General features: G+C 41.7%; 1 protein-coding gene across 2 annotated transcripts in view; it reads right to left on the bottom strand.

Annotated features, from left to right (window-relative positions):
• LOC111592318 overlaps positions 1–20,752 on the bottom strand; it is a 64,336-nt gene that overhangs the window by 27,786 nt on the left and 15,798 nt on the right. Inside the window, exon 2 of one of the 2 annotated variants that reach the window (XM_023304433.2) lies at positions 12,211–12,232. The exons of the other annotated variant lie outside the window; for it this stretch is intronic. The gene's annotated coding sequence lies outside the window, so the exon portion shown is untranslated. The remainder of the gene's footprint in view (positions 1–12,210; positions 12,233–20,752) is intronic. 2 annotated transcript variants of the gene reach the window in all.

The raw sequence follows: 20,752 nt of genomic DNA on the forward strand, positions 1-20,752 counted from the left end.
GGATCTCTAATGTGTGCCTGACTTGGAGATACCCGGAACCAATTTATATAAGCCAGGCAAAGTAGGCTTAGACTGCTTTGAAAGAAAGCAGTATCTTCCTATTTTTAACACATAAAATAACTTTATATATTTATGTTTCCTTTACTTTATTTTACATATATATCAACTATATATTTATCTATTTTCCTAGCACATCTCGTCTATTTATTCTAACGATTTTAATTTTCGTGTAGTTTATCTAACAAATTAAACTGAATAAATCTCTCTCTGTCTCTCTGTAGCTATCAGGTTCGGGCACATGCTTAGCTTGGAGCGCAAACTAATGATGCAGTTTCCACCTTTATAAATAAAGTGCACAATAAAGACCTCAAATTGCAGGCGACTAACATGAAAGGGGCGTGGTCTATGCAAACATAGCCACATTTGTGAGTCAGGTTCAGGTTTCTAGTTGCCAAAGCTGGTTAGTTGGGTCTGGGTCTGGGCCTGGCTGGTATCTGCTGGTGGTCCATTGCCGCCTTGTTACACGTTTCGGTGCTCCGAAGTTTCCGCCTGACACACATTAATCAATGCATGGAAGGCGTCCGCAGTCTGACACTAATGAAGTTTCTTAACAAGATTAGAAAAATGCGATAAGCTCGAAAGCCGCTAAATAAACGTTGTATTGTCAAAGCGCACAATCGAAACCGTTAACTAAGCAACTGAGGGGGGCAGAGGCAAAAAAAATGGCAAGTACTGTTGAAGAGTTCATTGGGTCAGCATTACGTGTTGGCTGCTTTAACGTTTCGTTTTCGCTGCAAGAAATATTTGATATAAAAGTGAAACTCCATTGAGCTGCTGGAGCTGGACAAATGTGCTAATCAACTACGGTCAGACACACAGATCATCTAACAGAAATTATATCTTTTCACTGTGATTTATATGCCGGCAATTACAGCCCGACTCGCTGATCGGCCATTACGCGGCGTAATAATGCAAAAATACCGAAAAATCAAAGAAGAAAAATATTAAAATGGATATCAAACAATGGCAGACCCAAAAAAAAAAAAAAAAACAGTAAAAAATAGTGAAAAACCAAAATCATTTATCATAATCATTGTGATTGATTCGTTGAGAAAAAAATAAATATCACAAGTGAACGAAAAAAATTGTTATACTCGTATCTTTGGGGTCGCATTCAAAGGCGCCCGCTCATCAGGCATATAAACGTTGCTTATTGTTGCTGTTGCTGCCGCTGCTGCTGTTGTTGTTGTTGCTGTTGCTGTTGTCTCACGTCTTTGGGCTCACGTTTTGCTCCATTGAATCACTCACTCAACTGCGTTACCTCTTGGCCAGCATGATCCAAAATTGTTTTGATTCGGTGACTGACCGGTTAGCAATTTGACCGCCTCGAATAGTTGGGGAGCTACAGAAAAAGGGCAATAGTGCGAATTCTTGTGCTTCACAGCCTCATTGCGGATAATTGCTAAAAATATCCATAGCGTAATATATAGTGTGTTTGTTTGTTTTTTTTTGTGAATTGCTTTCGAATATTATCAATCACGTATGCAGACATTTTGTGCCCTATTTAAAGCAGTTTTAATGGCCTAATTGTGTTTCTGTTAAATAAGAAACATGAAAACTCTGAGGCAACTGCAAGTAATTAATTTGAATGATTCGCTTGCTTTTTTGTCACCTGAAATGGGTAGGTCGTCGTTTGAAGTGAAGTGTTTTTTGAAGTAAGCTGAAGTTTGGATTCCAGAAGTTTTCTACTTTGGAGTCTAGCTTGAAGTGTAAATTTTAACAGAAAATATTCATCTATAATTCATCTTTAAACCAACATCAAAGATTTTCCCAAATGATACCTAATGATGTTAATAAATTATTTCACTAAAAGTCTTATACTATGAATATATATTTCGATATATTTATATAGTGTAAAGTTCTTCGCTCTTGACTTGATTAAGTTGTCACACAGTTCGGTTGCGACTCTGTCAGCTGCTCGCAGCTTCCCGTCTATATCATAAATCGTGGGCTATGGATCTGATTTGGCCATCTTCCATATTAATCACGCCGCATGAGTTGCTTTCAGCAGACAATGGCGCGATATGCCCGTCTGCCTCTGTTAACATATTTTCTCTGCTCGTTTTTTTTTTTGTCTTTTTGGCCATAGTAGTGATATTTTTTTGGCAACGAGAGATACGGCAAATCTGTTGACCAACTTTTCAGATATACGAGTCTTAAACACACTGGCGCTGTTGCGTTAGTCAAGTGGCTTAATTTATATTTATGAAACACAGCACGAACATTAACCGAGCCGCCTTTGGGCCAACATTTTTGTTGACCAGTCCAAGCCAGACTTGGCCCGCAGGCACATGCGTTTGTCGAACTGCCGAACTTGTCGAAGAGTTATGGCTTTGACCCACAACAGAACCAAACGACGAACAGACAGCCTGAGCGACACACACACACACACACACACACAAGCTCTATCGTACACATGTTGTGTGCAGTTTTTATGAAGTGGAACTCCGGCTCTGAACCTGCACCGTGGCTCGTAATAACAATTTAGGCTTGTTTGGCGTCTCGGGCGGCAATTTTTCACATTAATTACAAATTACAGATTTATTAGGTATGAGCGCTGGCCGGCTGAGACGTCCCTGGGCATGTACCGCCCCAAAAAGAACAGGCTAACTCCTTGCCAACCACCTTGCACCACAAGCTACAGCTGGTCTGTGGGCCAGCTACGCAAAACTTGGCTTAAATATTAATGAGTGGTGTAATTTGTTGCATTGTATGTAATAAATTAATTGTGTGTGTGCTTCGCGGCACTCTTGAGAGCCATGCTTCGAGTGTACCTGACGTTTCTAGACCGAGTGGCGCAAGCTACATTTGCATATGGGAGAGAGCGTGTTGCTAGCGAAAAACCACTTGCAACTCGCCGACCAAGACAGACTCACACTGGCCACAGCTGCACCTACTCCGCACTCTTCACGCTGCACAGAAGTGCATGAGTGGGCACTCGAAAAGTACTTGCCACTAGACTGATTATAGTCAATTCGTTGAATTGGACCACCAAGTGGTAGTCGCAACAGCAACAGCAACAGCAACAGCGGCAGCAACAGCGGCAACAACAGCAGCAGCGGCAATCGCAGTCCAAGACAGACACATCCGTAGCAAGCGGACTAAGCCACTGAGCAGGGCAGGCAGCCCAGTCATCGTCAACGTCAGCCTCATCATCGCCAACGACACCAACACAAAATCCACGCGCTTTGCTGCACAGTGGCATCAAACTATGCAGAAACTGTGGCAAAAGGACTATACTACAAAAGAGTTTTAGGGAATGCAGCGGTGTTCATAAAAATAGTAGTGCGACGGGGTACTCAATGTTGGACAAGACAATTTTATGACACACATAATATTTTGAAAGCAATGTGAAATAAATTTGAAATATTTCTCATTAATTTTGATACGTTTTTGCAATAAACTAAGGAACATAGGCACTTCAGTACTTGAGAAAGAAAAATTAGAAAAAAGTAGTTGTTCATAAAAATAGTAGTACTCTTAAATATATATTTATATTTATTATTATAATACCTTATTACAATTGCATTTCCATTTATTTTAACGCATTTAAATTCTTACTTTGCCCACTGTGATCTGCTAACAGCGCCAGCGCCAATAAAAACGTAAATGGCGCGTGATTCTGAGGCGTCTTCCACTATACTGGCCTCAACACACACGCATATTCACCTACACACACACACACACTCACAGGCTGGTACACACGCTCGCCCATTACAACAACCACTTCAAGATGGCCACAAGAGTAGCATCTTATTTTGCTGCCTTTTGGCTTCGATGGCGGGCCATTTTTACAGGCACTGGACTGCAGGCCGGGCGTGAGAGGGGCCAGCGGCAGCGGTGTGGCAGGGAATGAAGCCACATAATGAAAAGAGTGTGTGAAGAATTTTAAATTCAAAATTGCATGAAAAGTCGTGAGTCGCAAATAGCTTGTTGCTGTGGATGTGGCTGTGGCTGTGGCTGTTGCTTGCCATTGCTGTACGAACAGACAGATATCCTACTCATCACTTGAGAAAATGAAAAAACAATCATAAACAGCAACAACAACAACAATAACAATGCTGTGTATAGCAAGTAAAAACCACTCGAAAAAATGGGCAACAGACAAAAACGCTTGTGCCACGGCTTTGCTGTATGTTCGGAGCCATTTGAGTTGTTGCCAATTGTTGTTGCTTTCTTTGCACTACACCTGTTTAGGCTGGGCTAGGTGAGAGGGACCCGTGTGAGTGAGTGAGTGTGTGTGTGTGTGTGTGCCTGACTCTGCTCCCACCGAATTCACTTTTGCTCACTCGCCGAGAGTCGAGACTTAATAAAGTTATTATAATTTAAGCGTTTTGATTATGCGCCTGCCAGTGTTTAAAATACCAATGCAAGCGTAGCCTCCGCTCCCCTCCTCCTCCACACCCGCTGCCTAGTTTATGTTTACAAGTTTTCAGCGGGGGCGCTGCCTCCTTTGATTCGTGTGTGTGTGTGGGGGTAATCTTTGTGATTGGTTGCGATTTGCGTTTAATTTTGTTGCTGTAAGTGTTGCATGCACGACGCTTGCCGCTTGCATCCCGTTGGGCAAAATGTGCACAGCCATGTTGCATGCAACATTGCGCACAGGGATTGACTGTGCCTACTTTGCGGGGGTGCTGCTATGATATTGTTTAAGTCTTTATTAGAGAGAGAGAGAGAGAGGGGTTTGTGGCTAGCCAGGCTCGAGTAAACTGGATTCGCAGCATGGCTGTAGCTGGCTGGCACAAGGCTTCAGTTCAGTTAATTGGTCGTGGCATGCTCATCGGCTCAGCGACATGGCAACGCTTTGTCAGTGAGATCACGCAAAGATGTGAGCGCACACATGCTGCGAGCGTAGCCTCTGTCACTTTGAAATTAAACATTTTTCCACAGACACACACACACACAGTCTCTCTCTCTTATTCTTGCCATCAGAGCTTGGCCTCACTTTCAAAGAGTTGCCTTCAAGTTAACCTCATTATACAGCTGGCATACACTTTCTTTTGCACTCGAAAAGGTGACAATTACTTTCAATTTTGGAAGCTGCCGCTTGCATTTCTATATTTATATGCCTCATGCTTAGATCGGCAAGGCAGCGCGAGGCCGAAGCTTCAATTTCACTGTGGCGAATGCCGAAGCGTTTGCCACAGTCACAACTCGCTGAACTCTTGCCCTTTATGTCGAGCATTTGTGCCACAGGCAGTTGCAACTTGGATTGCAGACCTGCTGCCTGGCTATATTTGAAATTTGAAATGCTGCAGAGCAGGCGAGTGCAACATGATCGGAGCTGCTGGCTGCCGGCTGTTGTTCGCCGATGATCGCCAGCTTCGATTTGTATCGCCTTCGTGGCACCGCCAGTCGCTTTCCATTGCTATCGAGTTGGTTTTTGGCGTCGCTTTCGTTGGTCCGTGCCGCATAGATTTGTAACTAGCAGCGGCTTCATTTTACATTGCGCTTTTCATATTTCATAATGGCCTGGCATGGCACGGCCGCAAAAGGAGAGCCGCTGAGCAGCATCGTGGCAATGCGACCTACAGCACAGCAATGTGGCCCGAGCCCGGGCCCGGGGCCGGGGGCCCATTAAAAACGAAAGTCGTAAAAAGTTACCCAGCGCTTTGTCATATGCAAAATCAACAAATTTCCAACTCTGTCTGCTTAATTTGATTTTATTTACTTTAGAGCCATTCGAAACAATGGCCGAGCATTTGAAACGCGCCACATAAAAATCCAAAGCCAAAGCCAAAGCCAAATCCAAAGCCCAATCGCAACCTCAGCTCAAGTTCCTAGTTCTCTTTTATGGCAGACCCCCAGTATCATAAAACTCATATGAAAAACCGCTGAAATCTTTATGGGCCTTTGTCATTGATTCATTCATGCATTCAGTCAGTCGCTTTGGGCCTCCGATCAATATCACACATTTGTTAGGTTCGCCTGCAAATCAAGTTTCGCTTGGACTTAGCTTTTACGATCTGTAATATATATGCCAAAAAGTTTTTAAATTGCCAAAAAAAAAAATTAAAAGGAATTTATGTATAAATACGAATAAACAGCGCAGATTTTTATTGATTATTCTATTTGGCATTTAATCATCGACTTTACGACCAGCTTTGATTAGTAATCAAAATATTTTAATGTTGGCTTAAAACAAAAATAAAGTATGGATTGAAAATGTTGAGGAAAACAAGCTGACACTGCGAACTTTAACAGGTGAAAGATGAAATAACTCTAAAACGGAATATGTATAATAAGGAATGATATAGTAGGGAGATGGAAGTGAGTCATATAAGTGCTTAATTGCAGTCTTTCATGCTAACTCTCTAAGCATGTCTTTAAATCTGTAGACTGATATTAATGAAAACTTGATCGTCTGTGTGGACTGTAGAGATATATTCTCTAAGACAAGATATATTTGAAGAACAAAAAGTTTTCCATACAAAAACTCATCGTAAAACCTCTCTTTCTCTATTTCTCTAATTTAATATCAATAAAAGTTTAATCAGCTCTAAAGCTCATGGAGACTTTCTATAAGCCACTTTACTTTAAGAAACAACTACAACATTCAAGCATATCATACTCCCTTCCAAGCCCAATTAGTAGGTATATTAGGTAAGGTGTTGGCATATTATTAATTTAATAGCCCACGCTTGTTAGAATTCGCTTTAGCTATCTTCCAACTCGTTTCGAACTAACGCACATCTATAGAAATATAGAAATCGATGGGTTGTTTTGTCAATTGATACACTTTTGATACGCTTTATAGTTATTGGCTACTCGGTGGGTTTTTATGGCCTTTTAAGAACCAACTGCCTATACACATGCAAAAATGTAAAACTTAACAAACTTAACACACATTCCATTCCACTCCATTCCATTCCATCCCAATTCCAAAAGTTTGGAGCTGTGGGGCGAAGACAAAATCGTGCTCAGACATCTAATCACAAATAGAAAACAATATCTATGCTAATCTAGCTACAAGATCAATGACAATAAAACGGGGGTAAAGAAACAACTAAAAACACAAGAACCTGTAGGTTGCACCACCCCGCCAGCAACAACAAGCTTACAACTAACAGCAACAACAACAACAGCAACAGCAGCAAAGGCAACAACAAGTAGACAATAATGAGCCGTAATGAGCAATGATCGCCACACAATTAGCCAAATTTCGTTTTGTTTTTCTTGTTTGTTGGCCAATTTTTTGCAGACAAATTAAAACAAAAAAGAAACACACGAAATTAAACAAACATTGTAGATTTATATGGCGCGCACTTGGCTCAGAGCGGGGCTTCGGGCCGTTGCGGGACTATTGGGGGCTGTCGCTTTAAGCCAAGCTTTAAAAGCCAAACTGCGGAAAATTACAAGAAAATCGTGCAACTCTTGTTTGCTCAAAAAGGCATGAAAAGCCGCAATGCACCAGGCAACTTCCAACAGGCAACACAGGCAACTTGCAATGGCCCCGCCCCGCCTCATCTCGCTCGCTCGCTTCAATCCTGCCACAGCTGAAGACTTTCCAACGCTGATTTTAACAAATTTAAACGTTACATGCGAGCAGATTTCAACGCGATCATCGATTGCTCGTGCACCCGCACACATACACACACACACACACACAAACAGAGCAACAGTTGCTGCGACTGCATTGCTTGCAGCATGACGCAACTGCAGCTCCTTGCCCTCAGGTGTTGCGCGAACGGTTTTCATCTGGCAGCTTTTCACTTTCCGCCTTGGCCAATTGGCCAAGCGTCCAAACAGTCAATAGTCAACATGCAACATGCAACATTCAGCATTCAACATTCAATGCCGCTTGTCGAACACCGCTACACCAAAGCGTCGAACAAAGTTAGTCATTTAGTGACTTTGCCTGAGATTTTCAGCGATTGCCAAAAAAAAAAAAAATCGAAATAAAAATAGAAATAGAAATAAAATAACTGCAACTGTCATTTTCGATTGGCGACCTGCTGGGCTTGCCCCAGCGTTGCACAAACATTTCTGCTGCCTGTCTGCCTTGTCGAGAGCCAAAATGTCAATTTGCGTTGTTTACTTTGAAAACTTTAATTTTTGTCTGCTGATTTTTATTTTGCTCGCTGTTGTTTGGGGGTCTCTCTTGAGTTGCATTCGTCGCGCCTTCAATTGCCGCAATTTACCACGTCTCCTCACCTCCCCGCGCCACCCGCACCCGCTCCCGCACCAGCACCCGCTGGCCCCGTTGGCATTAGCCGCGCTATTGAGTGTTAATTAAGCGTTTATTCAACATTCGGTGTCAAAGTTGTCTTTAAAGAGCCCCAAATTAATGCCATTTGCAACTGCCGCAGCTGCCATTGTTATCAAAAAAAAAAGAAAAAAGGCAGTTACCGATTTCCATTTCCGATTACGTTTTCATTTTTGATTTCGATATCGAATTTCGGCAACAGACGTCAAAGATCAAGCCCAGACTTCATCGATCATCGTTCACAATTCGCTCGCTTTGATATGGATATGAATATATGACTGATTGACCACTCACATATATCAAATATGCATATATATACATATACATATGTTGCATATTATATATGAATATCTAGCTACACACATTCAATTTCTATGCACACTTTTAATTGCCTTTTAATGAGCCGTTCAGCTTTATGCGGCTTGGCTAATGACAGAGAAATTTTCAATATAACAAAAATTTACATATTTGCTCAAAATATGACAGATTCGCGTATAATTTGCATATTATTTATTATTTATGTTTATGTTTTTAGCGAAAATAATTGACAGGCAATCACAATATCCTGTCAATTTATTGATATCCGGCTCATTATACAGCGCCGAGATTTAGCATTAGACTTAAATATATATATAAAACTTAATATATATATTATAAAATAATATAATATATATGTTATAAATATATATACAATTATTAAAATTAAAAATATAAATATATTTAAATAATATTAATAATTGGATTCTTTCCGGCTTTACCTGAGCTGAAGCCTTCATTCATAAGCCATTTGCATAAAAAACCTGAAAGCTCAACTCAGCTCTGATTAGCCTTTAAAATACTATTTTTTATATGCTATAGCTAATGCTTAACTAATTTACATTTCATTCTCAAACTAAACTCCATTGCCTAGTCAACATTCAACCCTATGCATATGGCTAGGCAACGCGTGTCTTAACTTAACTGAAAATCTAGACAAATTTTCTACACTTTTCTTTCAATTTTCATGACGACAAATTTGTGCCGACTTTTGGTCTAGCTAGGAAATGTGTAGGAAATGCAACGGTAAATGCATATTATCAGCAAGCCTGACTGCGTGTTGAAACTAAGCCAAGCTAACGGACGCGACACACTGATAAGCATCAACAGCAGCGGGCACAATAGCACACAGAAGTAGTCACTGCACCACGACATACCGCCCACCGCCCCCGCCCACCGTCTCTCTGTGCAACACACACAATGTGCCAGTTAAGCACTCAACTGTGTGAGTGTGTGTGCGTGCGGCAAGCTGCAAGCTGCAACACTTTCAAACAACTTTATCACGACTAAATCTCAACGGTGACTGACTGACTGACTGACTGACTGTCTATCTGTCTGTCTGGCATGGACTTGATTGAAATGCGACGAGCGCGTCGACATGCCGAGTGGGTGGCAGCTGCAACGTGCAACGTGCAACTTGCAACGTGCAGCGTGCAGCGCGCATGGTGTATGGTGCGTATGTATTAATTAGTGTCAAGTGTTGTCGCTTTGAGTTACGCGCCTGGGGGATTGCCATTGCCGGCGTCATCATCCTGGCTGCAGCGATAACACAAAGCGATTGCAACTGCAGCGGCAGCAACTTGTTTGTCCAAGCTGCAGCTACTGCTGCTGTTGCTGCTGCCTACAGCTAGAAACTGCCTGCTTCGGCTCTGCGTAATCGATGATGACACGTTTTGCCTTTGCCCATGCGCAATGCAACAGCCGCCGCCGCCGCTTGGTTGTTGCAGCAGTTGCTGGCGTTGCAAATTGCCGGGCAACTGCACACCAAATGACAGGCAAAAGCTGACAGAGGCTCTCTGTTAAATTTATAAACACACTCGCCCGGCTAACCTACCACTATTTTTGCGCATCCAATTACATTTATATGCTCGTAAACTAAAAATTCTGCACAGCTTGCGGTCCGACTGCTGTAATTATCAGACAAAGAGAAACGGAGGGAGCTGGCTGGCAGGTGGGAGGAGGCGGTGGGCTTAGGCTACTCCTCCAGCCTTATGAATATGCACACGTGTGTCAGCTGTGGAAATCACACTTTAAATAGATTTTCTACGTTTATTGATTTACAGCCAAACGATTTCCTGTGCAGTCTTCAAAGATGAGTCATAAAAATATATCGAATTAGCGTTAGGAGATAAAAAATTTGCTTTCTGCAGGATTTCAGAACTAGTCCCGAACTAGTCAAGAACTAGTCAAGACAAAGCCCCAAGCCCACTCATATATCACCTTCAAGCGAAAAGCAACTTCAACTTCCAAGCATTTAGTGTCTAATCATCAATCAATCAATCAGGCAGTCAGAAGCAAAATCTTTTGTCGTATGAAATGTAAGCAAAGTTGAGCAGAAACAAACTTGGCTTTGAAAACCTTCAGAGCCTATATCACCCAACTTATCTAAACAAATATACAAAGAATAAATAAATCAGAAAAAAAAAAAACAAATAACAATTTGAATAAAATGTCTATTAATTATGATTGTGACCAAAGTGGAGAAACTTTTGCCGCCTGACCGGGAGACGAGAGTTAATTATTGAATGCTGTGCGCTGAAACATTAATTATCAGCATTTTGTCACGTGTTAAGATTTATGATTTACAAGCTAGTTGATAGTTGTTCTTACTTAATCACAATGGAATGTGTTTTTATTCACAATAACAAGTTCACATTGTGATTTATTTTACAATATTTTTATGGGTTTCTTCTCTTTTAATTTTAATATTGAATAGCTCTTTGGAATAGATTGTGATTTATGTAGGGGCATATGCTCGGGCTCTGCAGCCAGTTTAGCTGTTGATTATCAACTTTTGCCTAACAGTTAGTGAGTTTCCTCAGCGAAACCTCCTACACTTTCCAATGAACATAATTTGCTGGAGCACACATATGAGATCTGCGGACGACGCGCCTTGGCAAGCCTAATGGAAATTGCATTGCATTGATTGGTTTTCCACAGAAACATTATATTATATTGCAGCGGTGTGAACATTGTTTGGGGCCTGCAGCAACTGTGGCGCTGTTACTTATGTGGCACCTCCCAATAACAATATACGTCATAAGGAGCGGTGGGAGGGGGGCAAGCGCAGCTCGTATGAACGGCCAAAGATATTGCAGTTTTATGGCTTTTGGTTTGCTTCTTCTAGTTCACGAGCTGTGGTCGGTGGTCGGTGGTTGGTGCCAAGGCTGGCTCTAAGAGATATATACATATAGATAGTGGCAATTAAAATGCCGCTACTAATACGATATCTTAAGCATGAAATTAAAACATGTTTTTCATTTTCAATCTGTCATTAGTGCTGAGATTTCTCTATGGCCATTGACGGTTAATAATCAATTACGTGTTGTCATTGACCTTCAATCAGAGCCAAGAGATCTGGCGGCTGCCACGCCCAGGCCTAATAGCCATGGCAATTACCTTATTATAAAGCCGCTTAGCTTTTATTTTTCAACTATTTATGAAATTTTAATTTGATATTTCAACATAGTTGTCAATCAGAGCCCGCCTGCTTTTCCCTCCTTCTCTCACTCTGCCTCTAATAAGACATCGAGCTGCCGTTTTGGCCGGCCTTTTGTATGCCTTTAACTACTTTATTTCGGGGCTCGGCCCTTTTTCGCTGATGCTGGTGCCGTATTTAATTTTTTATCGTTACCTCGTTTTCTTCTTCTACAAGTTGGCGGCTGCCGTTTGACATGTTGTTGCTGATGATGTTGATGGCTTTCCAAACATACACACACATCATTTGGACAGCCACAGCCAGCAGCCAGCAGCCCAGCCCACGCACTTGTCATAAAAGATTCATTTATGATTTTACCTCAGTTTTTATTGCTATTATAACTGTCTTGTTATTTGTTGTTGTTATTTTTGGTCAGACTGTAAGCGGCTCTCAGCTTGAGTCTTTACATATTTCATTTACTTTTACATACCTCATAAATACATGAACGAACTCTGAAATGACAAAAAGGAAAATTATTTTTAAATACATTTAACAACATGAATCATTTATGATATCAAATCAATTTGATTGCAATTGTAAACTCATTCAACTCATTCAACATTTTATACATTTTGTTTAATCCAAACGCAACTGTACCCAAAATTTGGAGTCTTTACACAGCAATCGAGCACTTGGCAAAGTGTTGCCTACTTCGGGGCGTTCAAGCAGCAACTTCAACACATTCTAATGAACATATACTTCCCTATATATACATATATATACAAATTTTTTGAAGTGCATGTCGCGACGATGACGCGACGCTTCTGCCAGCCAGCCAGCCACGCCTCCTGCTGGCCTGTGTCGAGGGAATGTCTTGCATTGCAATTGGATTCAAAGTTGAAGCTCTGGACCGTCTGTGGCTGTCTGTCTAGCCAGCAAAAGATTGCGTTAAATGCAGCCATTGTTGTTGTTGGTTTTGTTGTTGTTTTTGCTAGTCTCCGAGGCGCAAGACAATTGAGTCTGAGAGCGTAATTTGCAACTGCCTGAGACACGTAACGTCCGCTGACGTCGGCAATGACGAGCCCGCTCAGGATGCAGGCCCAAATCCGACTGGCTGGCAGGCTGAAGTGCAAGCAGGAGCCAAGTGCAGCAGCAGCGCCTAATGACCGGAGCAGGAGTCGGCTGCAGGGCAGGACGCAAGAGATTTGTCGTCGGGACAGCAGCCAGTCATGTAGACTACGCCTACTACCCCAAGCTCTAAACTTCGTCAGCTCCTTCTGGCTGCCAGCAGCTGCGACATGTTTGCTGTTGTTGTTGTTGCTGTTTTTCTTTTTTTGCCTAGATGCATTTTGCATCCAAAGCGCTGCTGCTGCTGCTGCAGGCAAATGCACCAAAAAAAAAAGTAAACAAAAAACAAAAATAAAACATGCAACGACAACAACATGACGAAAAGTGTGTGCACAGTAGCCAGAGCTGAAGCTGGAGACGAAGCTGAAGCTGGAGCTGGAGCTGGAGTCGGCGCAGACATCGTCCTGTGGCATATCCAACAGGCGTTAATAATAATTTTTTTTCTTGTGCAAAAATGCAACGAGTTTTTTCTACTTTTTTGTGTGTTTGCTAAGAGGGGGCTGCAGCTCGAATACCCTATAAAAAGCTGACAGATAGGCTATGAGCAACTAGTTAAAGTTTTATATAAAAGTTTGCAGCTTTTACTGGGCATAAAAGTTAGGTAGGGAAACACTTTTTATACCCTTCTACCCTTTGATAAATAATAGCTGTATTTTGTTTATTAAATATTAGCAGAGGGCATGCTTAAGTCGGATACTTTGAGGCCTAAATGCTGCTGCAATTCATATTTTTTTTTTAAGTTTTTCCATTTGGGCTTTGGTTTTCAGCATTTATTTCGAAACTTTTTCATTTTGTGCAGTCAGACGACGTCGCCATAGAGAGTGCATTGACTGAAGTCTGCAGAACCAACAAAAAACAACGCAAAAAACAAAAAAAAGAGTCGAAAACAACAACACCAACAAGAAGAAGAACAGGAGCCGTAGCCTGAGCTGGAGCTGGAGCCTAGGCAACTGCATCCTTTGTTGATATGTAGCGACATGCATTTGGCCCACAAGGAGAGGAGTCGGTGCAGTCTGGGTGCAGACGATTGTTGGGGTGAGTGGAGCCAGAGTTCAGTAGCTGCCAGCTTTTGTATGTCTTATGGGGAAACACTTTAGACGGCATGGCAAAGTTTGCCATAATTAACGCTTAGCTTTCGGCCTGGCGCAGTTAAGTGTTATTAGTTTGTGTGTTCCTTATTTCGGCAGGAAGCGCATGCGAAGTCGTTGCACTTGGCTAAATTGTGCAGAGGCCACCCACACACAAACACACCCACACACACGCACTTCATTCCGCACTGAGCCGTGCGAAACGTAGCCTGCAACTCAAACAGTTGTTCTGACAGTCTGACTGGCACTGCCACAGCCGTTGCCCCTGCTGCCGCCACTGCCTGGCAGCAGGCGTCGTGCCACCTGCCCGAAATGAAATTCGTTTAAGCGACGTAAATCATTAAAATGGCAGCCGAAAGCCGCCAACGAAATGGCCAAAAGAAAACATTTGCGAAATTTCAGCACCAGTGAAGCCTGAAACAAAGGAATATTCCGCACAAAAAAATAAGGGAAATGCGGGCGTCCAAAATAAAATACAATTTAATAGCAGCACTTCCTTTACGCTGACGCTCATGAGCTGCCGCAAACTTGCTAGGGATTATTTCTTTTATTTGGGCTTCTCTCTCGCTTTGGTGTTGTCCTCGAACGGCAGTAGTTATTAGTGCGCATTTGCACGCGAATTTGTTTTAGTTTTTTGTGAGTTTTTGTTTTGTTCGAAGGTTGTTTTTGCTTTCGCTCTGCTGGCAACCAAAATCCAATTAGCTGCTCAAAAGTTTCGCTGGAAATTAATTAATGTTGACACAAGTTTCGACCATGAATTGAATCTAATTGAAAGATGCAAACGGCGGCAAGGAAAGGGAAGCAGAAGCACAAGCAGAACGCTAAAACATAAAGAGAATCATCAAGTTGGTCCATAAGACTTAGCAACAGCTGCTTTATGTATTTTAAATAAGCAGTGCTCTTCTTTGCGATTCTCAAGAGCTGTCTTTACACTACACTAAGCAAATTAACTTTGATGCAGTCTCTTGCCTTGACCTTGCCTTGTCCTCTCTTTGGCCACCTTCTCACTCCCACATATTTTCTTTACCTGAAAGAGAGGCGCACTTAAATTTTTCTCAAGTTTTTTTCGAGTACTCTTCAATTAAACAAAATTCAGTGGCTTAATAAACCTTTGCCCCACCTTTCACATATTGGCCACAGCCACCTGCCAGCTGCCGCCTGGCACATTTCACCCTAGCCACACATACCTAACCGATCCACACTCTCGGCAGTCAATAACTCAGCATAAGCCGCAACATTGCCAACATTTGCAACATTTCAGACGTCAGGGCAAACAGAAACGGAGCATTCGCAGAGCCCGGCGCAGAGATGGAGCCGCAGTTGGGGCTAAGGCGGCATTTCAATTGGACTTGCTTTCCCATTGCCCATTGCCCATTCCCCATTCCCCATTCGAATGGCCGCACAGGGGCCAAAGACGGGGCCAGGCCACCAAAATGGTAGTCGATGTTGCAGCTTTTTCAAGCGTTAAAACATAAAAATGTCATTAACACTCAACAGATTTCTGGTGCGCAGCGCCAATGGCCAACACCAACACCAACACCAGCAACAACAAACGGCTTAAATGGCCAATAACAAATTGTTGCAAATGCTCGCTGCAACAACAACAACAACAACAACAAACGTTGGCAACCAGCCACAAAGAACGCAGCCGCAATGGGAATAGTTTTAGATACATTTCTGTTGTTGTTGTGCTCGTTACTGTTGTTGCTGTTGTTGTTTTCCATTTCGCTGTTGTTTCAACGTAGACGAAAATTTATTTGACGCTCAACTCGACTTGCAGACAAGAAAATGACACAGAAACCGAGTTAAGTTCGCAACGCGTTTAGTTGAATTGCGAGCTCAAACTGCGGGCCTCAATGCCGGCCTCCAGGCCATAGCGCTGCAGACCCCCAAACAGTACCGCAGCACTCTGCGCCCCCGCGCTAGATCGTTTATTGTCGCGCGGGGTATCATTTACGCCATAATTTTTCACAGTTGAATATTCTGCTTAATGGTTTTTAATGAGCGGTTCGGCAGTACAAAAAATGACCAAAAAAAAAGGTGTTGAGAAATATGCCTGATTTATAGAAACTGCAGCCTGTATTTAACGCCCAGAGCCGCTGTCGATCCGCTACCCAAGCCCCGCCGATCGCAACCTACATAGCCAGGCCCACAGCGAGCCGTTGTTAATAGTTTTGCCCGCTTGCAACTGGGACAGCTTAATGGCTCTTGAGGCTGGCCGAGAAAGTGAATCGAAGTATTTTATTCTAAAATGCGCCGATCATTTGCACTCTATGCCAATTTCTAGTCGGCAGAGCAAATTATAATGTTTACCAACTAAATTTCATATAAAAAATCATAGTTAAGATATTTGATTTTATAACTAAACTAGTTCAGTTTAGCTTGTAGATATCTAAAGTTGATTTTCTAAATGTGTCATAAAGCTCGCTTTATAGAGAGAGTTGAACACATTTTAGATTGATTGTATTGATGGAGATCTGCTAGAGATCGAGATCTTGTCCTTGCTTAAAACTCTGTCAGCAAAAGCTTTAACTATACGAAATTGTTGCAATATTGCATAGGTATATATAATATATAATTTTTAATTTTTATTCATATTATATATGTTGTACTGATTAGTTCTATTATATCAAATGATTGTTTCAATAGAAATAAAATAATCTAATGTGTCATTGTCTATTATAATAAACTGGTTATAGAGTATATAAATTTCTCATTTTTGCATACATTTAATGAAAGCTGAGTTATTATTAAGAATACTTGTATCTTTAACTAGTTAAAACAAAATTATTAAGCTTTTCGCAATTTTTCCACTATATCATATGACTACAACTGTTTGTATATGTACAATTTATTGATGCATCTACAAATAACATTAAAGTACCTAATCTACATGCTTTGCTTTCTGTTTATATATTATAAATACTCTACATCATTCAACATATGACTTTTATCTTTATCTTAAATCACGCCTAATCATCCTCTCCCCTTCACTTATATATGATATGTAAACTGACAATTTATGGCATTGCTTAATATATGTAAGTTTCATCTTTCTAATACTGGCACACAGTTAGTGTCTGACTGCTTAGCAGTTGGGGCACGCCCACATGCTCACACCTCTGCCTAGACACCTACAACATTGTGATTATTTGCAACACGCTGTGCGTTTATCAGATAGCAATCTTTAATTAATATAATTAATATTAAGTGCGGCTACGTTTGCAGCTCTCCTCATTAACTTTGGCTACGTGTAGAATGGTAATAATAATAATAATAATAATGATAGTAATGGAATGGCCACTTCCTAGCCTAATGCATTTTGATTCAATTAACCGTTTAGGTATCAAATTAATTTTAATTACGCCAGCCGGAGAGCTGTGGCCTGCTGTTGCTCAGATGCGGCTAAGATATGCCTCTAAACGGTCTCCCAGCGGAAACAACAAGTGCAACAACAACAGCAACAGCAACGGCAGCAACAACAACGGTTGTTAAGCTACATCAGCAATTTGAAGAAGAACAAGAAGAACGGAAAACGTGGCGCAAGTGAAGCATTTCGTGGCAGCCACTCGGATTTGGCAATTGAGCGGACCTGCACTTTTATGCAACACGGAGTCGTCTCGAGTCGAGTCGAGTCGTCTCGCTGTGTTTTACTCAATATTAATGAAGTCATTAAGACGACATCTTCCTTCGAGATCGCGCGTAATGCGAGCGAATTATTAACAACGCACGAAAACAAGCTGCGGAGTAGCTGCGCTCCACTTGCCTCCCGGCAACCGAAACACAACACAAAACAGCAAAAATTAATATATGAGCAAGGCACACAGCTCACCGAAAGGAAAACAACAAAAAAGTTGAGAGAGAAACAAAACAAAAAAAGTCTTAATAAAAAGCAATAATAAGAAACACAGGGCAAAGCGGCTTTCATAAATTTGCATGTCGCTGCCGTCTCAGGGGGGCGGCTGAAAGGCAGCCGCCGGATCTGGGGGCGTGACAACAAGTCAATTCGGCTCAAATGTGGCACAAGCAGGGGTTTCGTTTGCTTTTTTCTCGCTCATTTTTGGCAGCCTAACAAAGTATGTGCCGAACAGCGAATGCTCTAAGCAAAAGTATCTGACAGATACACAAAGTATCTGCAGCTAGTGGGAGGCTCAGACATGAATTGCTTTACATATTTTACCTAACACTTCTATATGTAATTGCATAGTTTTTAACTATCTCTAAAATCATTTAAATTCTTCCAGCGTTTGCCAAGAAAAATATTGTTAATTGCAGCAGCGGCACTCGGTCGCTTGTTTAACTTCCTCGAGCTAAGTCAACATTACTTTGCTGTTAGGGTATTCAGAAAGTGGGAAGTTGGCACATCCAAAGCAAACAGCATGGCTGAATATTTTACTCTCCCTCAGTGTTGGCAATAAAATTGCAGCAACAGCGCAAAATTTTGAACGCATTAGAAGATTGATGCTGGCAGCTGTTTGCATAGCACTTCGTCCCACCAGCTCCACTCCTGCTCGACCAGCCGTGATAGTCCGTGGTCCGTAGTCCGCACTCTGTTACCATACCAAAGTGATTGCAATTTTGCCCGTGTTTACTTTGTGCAGATTTTCTTTTTATTGGCACAAAGCAAAAGTTTCTTAGCGACAAATAAAAAGCAAGCACGGAAAAAAGTGTTTTCCTTGAGTTCATTTTTATGTTTTTCTCTCTTTACTTGTTGTTTCTGTTTTTTTTTTTTTTTGGAAACTTTGAGGAAACTGGGTTAATAAGATCGCCAACGTGGTGCTAGGCGGCGTATGGTCCTCGTGGCCAGTCCATTTCGAGCATTAATAAATAGCTGCTTTTAGCTGAAACTAAAAGCGTCTCATTTATTATGCATCAAAGATAAACCTAACTGAGATTAATGTCTCACTTCAAAATGGTCGACGGCAACGTTTGTTGACTCTTTGGGAGCCGCTGCCGCTGCCGCTGCTGGCGCCAGCCACGAAAACTGTGCTTCTAAGTAGCGCAGGCTGAGTCACGCAAAGATCATCTTCCAATCAGACCAATTATGTCGGCAGCTCATAAAAAACGCATTCGATAATTATATTATGCAGAAAGCTGAGATAAACTTAACTGAGGCTGGCGAGCGGCTGCAGGGGGCTGTGAGGCAGGATTACAGCAATTATGGGCATGTATATACATGCTTGCAGCTTAAGTAAGTGCTTGCCACAAGTTGCTAGTTTAATTTGTTGCAGTTGCAAATTGAGCACTTCTTTGTTGGCCCTGTGCAACAGCAGCAACAGCAGCAGCAGCAGCAGCTGGTGACTTTGCAACACGCAACACGCCAAGCGAAAGTTGTTGAAATTCAGTTAACCTTGCTCGACTCCACTTGTTGCCGTTGTTGTTGCTGTTGTTGTTTTTTGTTGCTAATTTGAATTAATTTTGTTGTCAACACGTAGTCATATGTGTATGTGAACTGTTTGCAAGCCAGCTGAGCAGCACTTGTGCCAAGCAGGCTTAAAAGGAAATTGGCTAAGAAGCTGGCTATTAAAAGTTTACAGCAGCTGTAAACGAGGTACGAGGCATGCACTGGAATAACGTTTTAAACTCATTTGAGCCTTGAGAATATTAATAAGAAAGCCAATTGGCAAGCCAATTACTAGTTATAGTTGTTAATGAAACCTGTACTCTTAGACTTTAAGTTCTGTAAAAGCTAGCTCGATTAGATATTGGAGGAGCTATTAAAGATTTAATTTCGATATTTTATATTCATTTAGAAAGCTAAGAATTCATTGATATTTATCTTTGATACGTGAAGTATCTCAACACTCATTTTCCTTTAATCGAATTAGAGTTCTTGATCGAACGGAAGCAAGAAGCATAGCAAATGTTATATGAAAGTGTTGTCTGATTAGCGTTTAGTTAGAATCCAATAAGAAGAAAGTGGAATATACTATACGTTATCTCATCTATATATATCTAAGTTAATTCCCGAATTTTAAAGTCATAACGACACTCTAAACCAGGATAGCTCTTTCCCTTCTATGCTCTTGCTCCAGCAACTCTGACTATTTCAAGTGCATCTTCTTTAATAGCAAATCCTATAAGACAAATTAATTATATGCCCACACTAAACTAAGTTCACTCTATCTAATAAAACTTCCCTTCAAGTACCCAGGCAGCTTCTATTTGATATCCAGCAATTGTCTGCTATATATAACATCTTTCTGGTATTAAACGCATAAAATATAATGCTTAATAGCAATAAACACATCAGCATGGCAACATTGAGCATGCAACATGCAACTCGCAGCTTGCAGCTTGCAACTTGCAACTTGTCACATGCGTGTGACGACATCAAGGCGAAAAATTAAAATAGCGACATTTTATTGAGTTGTCAGCTGCATGAAGCACATGCAAATGTGATTTATACACATGTATGCTATATAGATGTGCAGCCATGCCGCCACGCCCACATCCACCTCCGCCCTCTACACATGGCCATTAAGCTGCTAGGCCGCTGTGCACAACCCATTTGAAGTACACACCCCAAAAAGCAGACTCGACTGCGAGGAGTGTACCCGAGAGACGCATCCAGTCCATTCCATGTGCTGCATAGGGCTGCAGCTGAAGGATGAGGTGCTGACTTCCAACGCCCCACAGTGCCTCCGCCCCCACTCTGCCCGCACAAAACGCTTCTCTGGCAGAAGTCAAAGGCAATTTATATCGGGCTTTGGCTCTATATGCATGTGTTTTAATTCGTGCCGTTGTTCGAGAAATTTGCAAATATTTATGTTAAACACTTTGTAGGCGTGCGTTTGTGTGCCTTCGCCTGTGGGC

The sequence above is a fragment of the Drosophila hydei genome, unplaced genomic scaffold, assembly GCF_003285905.1.
Source record: "Drosophila hydei strain 15085-1641.00,03,60 unplaced genomic scaffold, DhydRS2 tig00000001-arrow-pilon, whole genome shotgun sequence".
Taxonomy (NCBI): Eukaryota; Metazoa; Arthropoda; class Insecta; order Diptera; family Drosophilidae; genus Drosophila; species Drosophila hydei.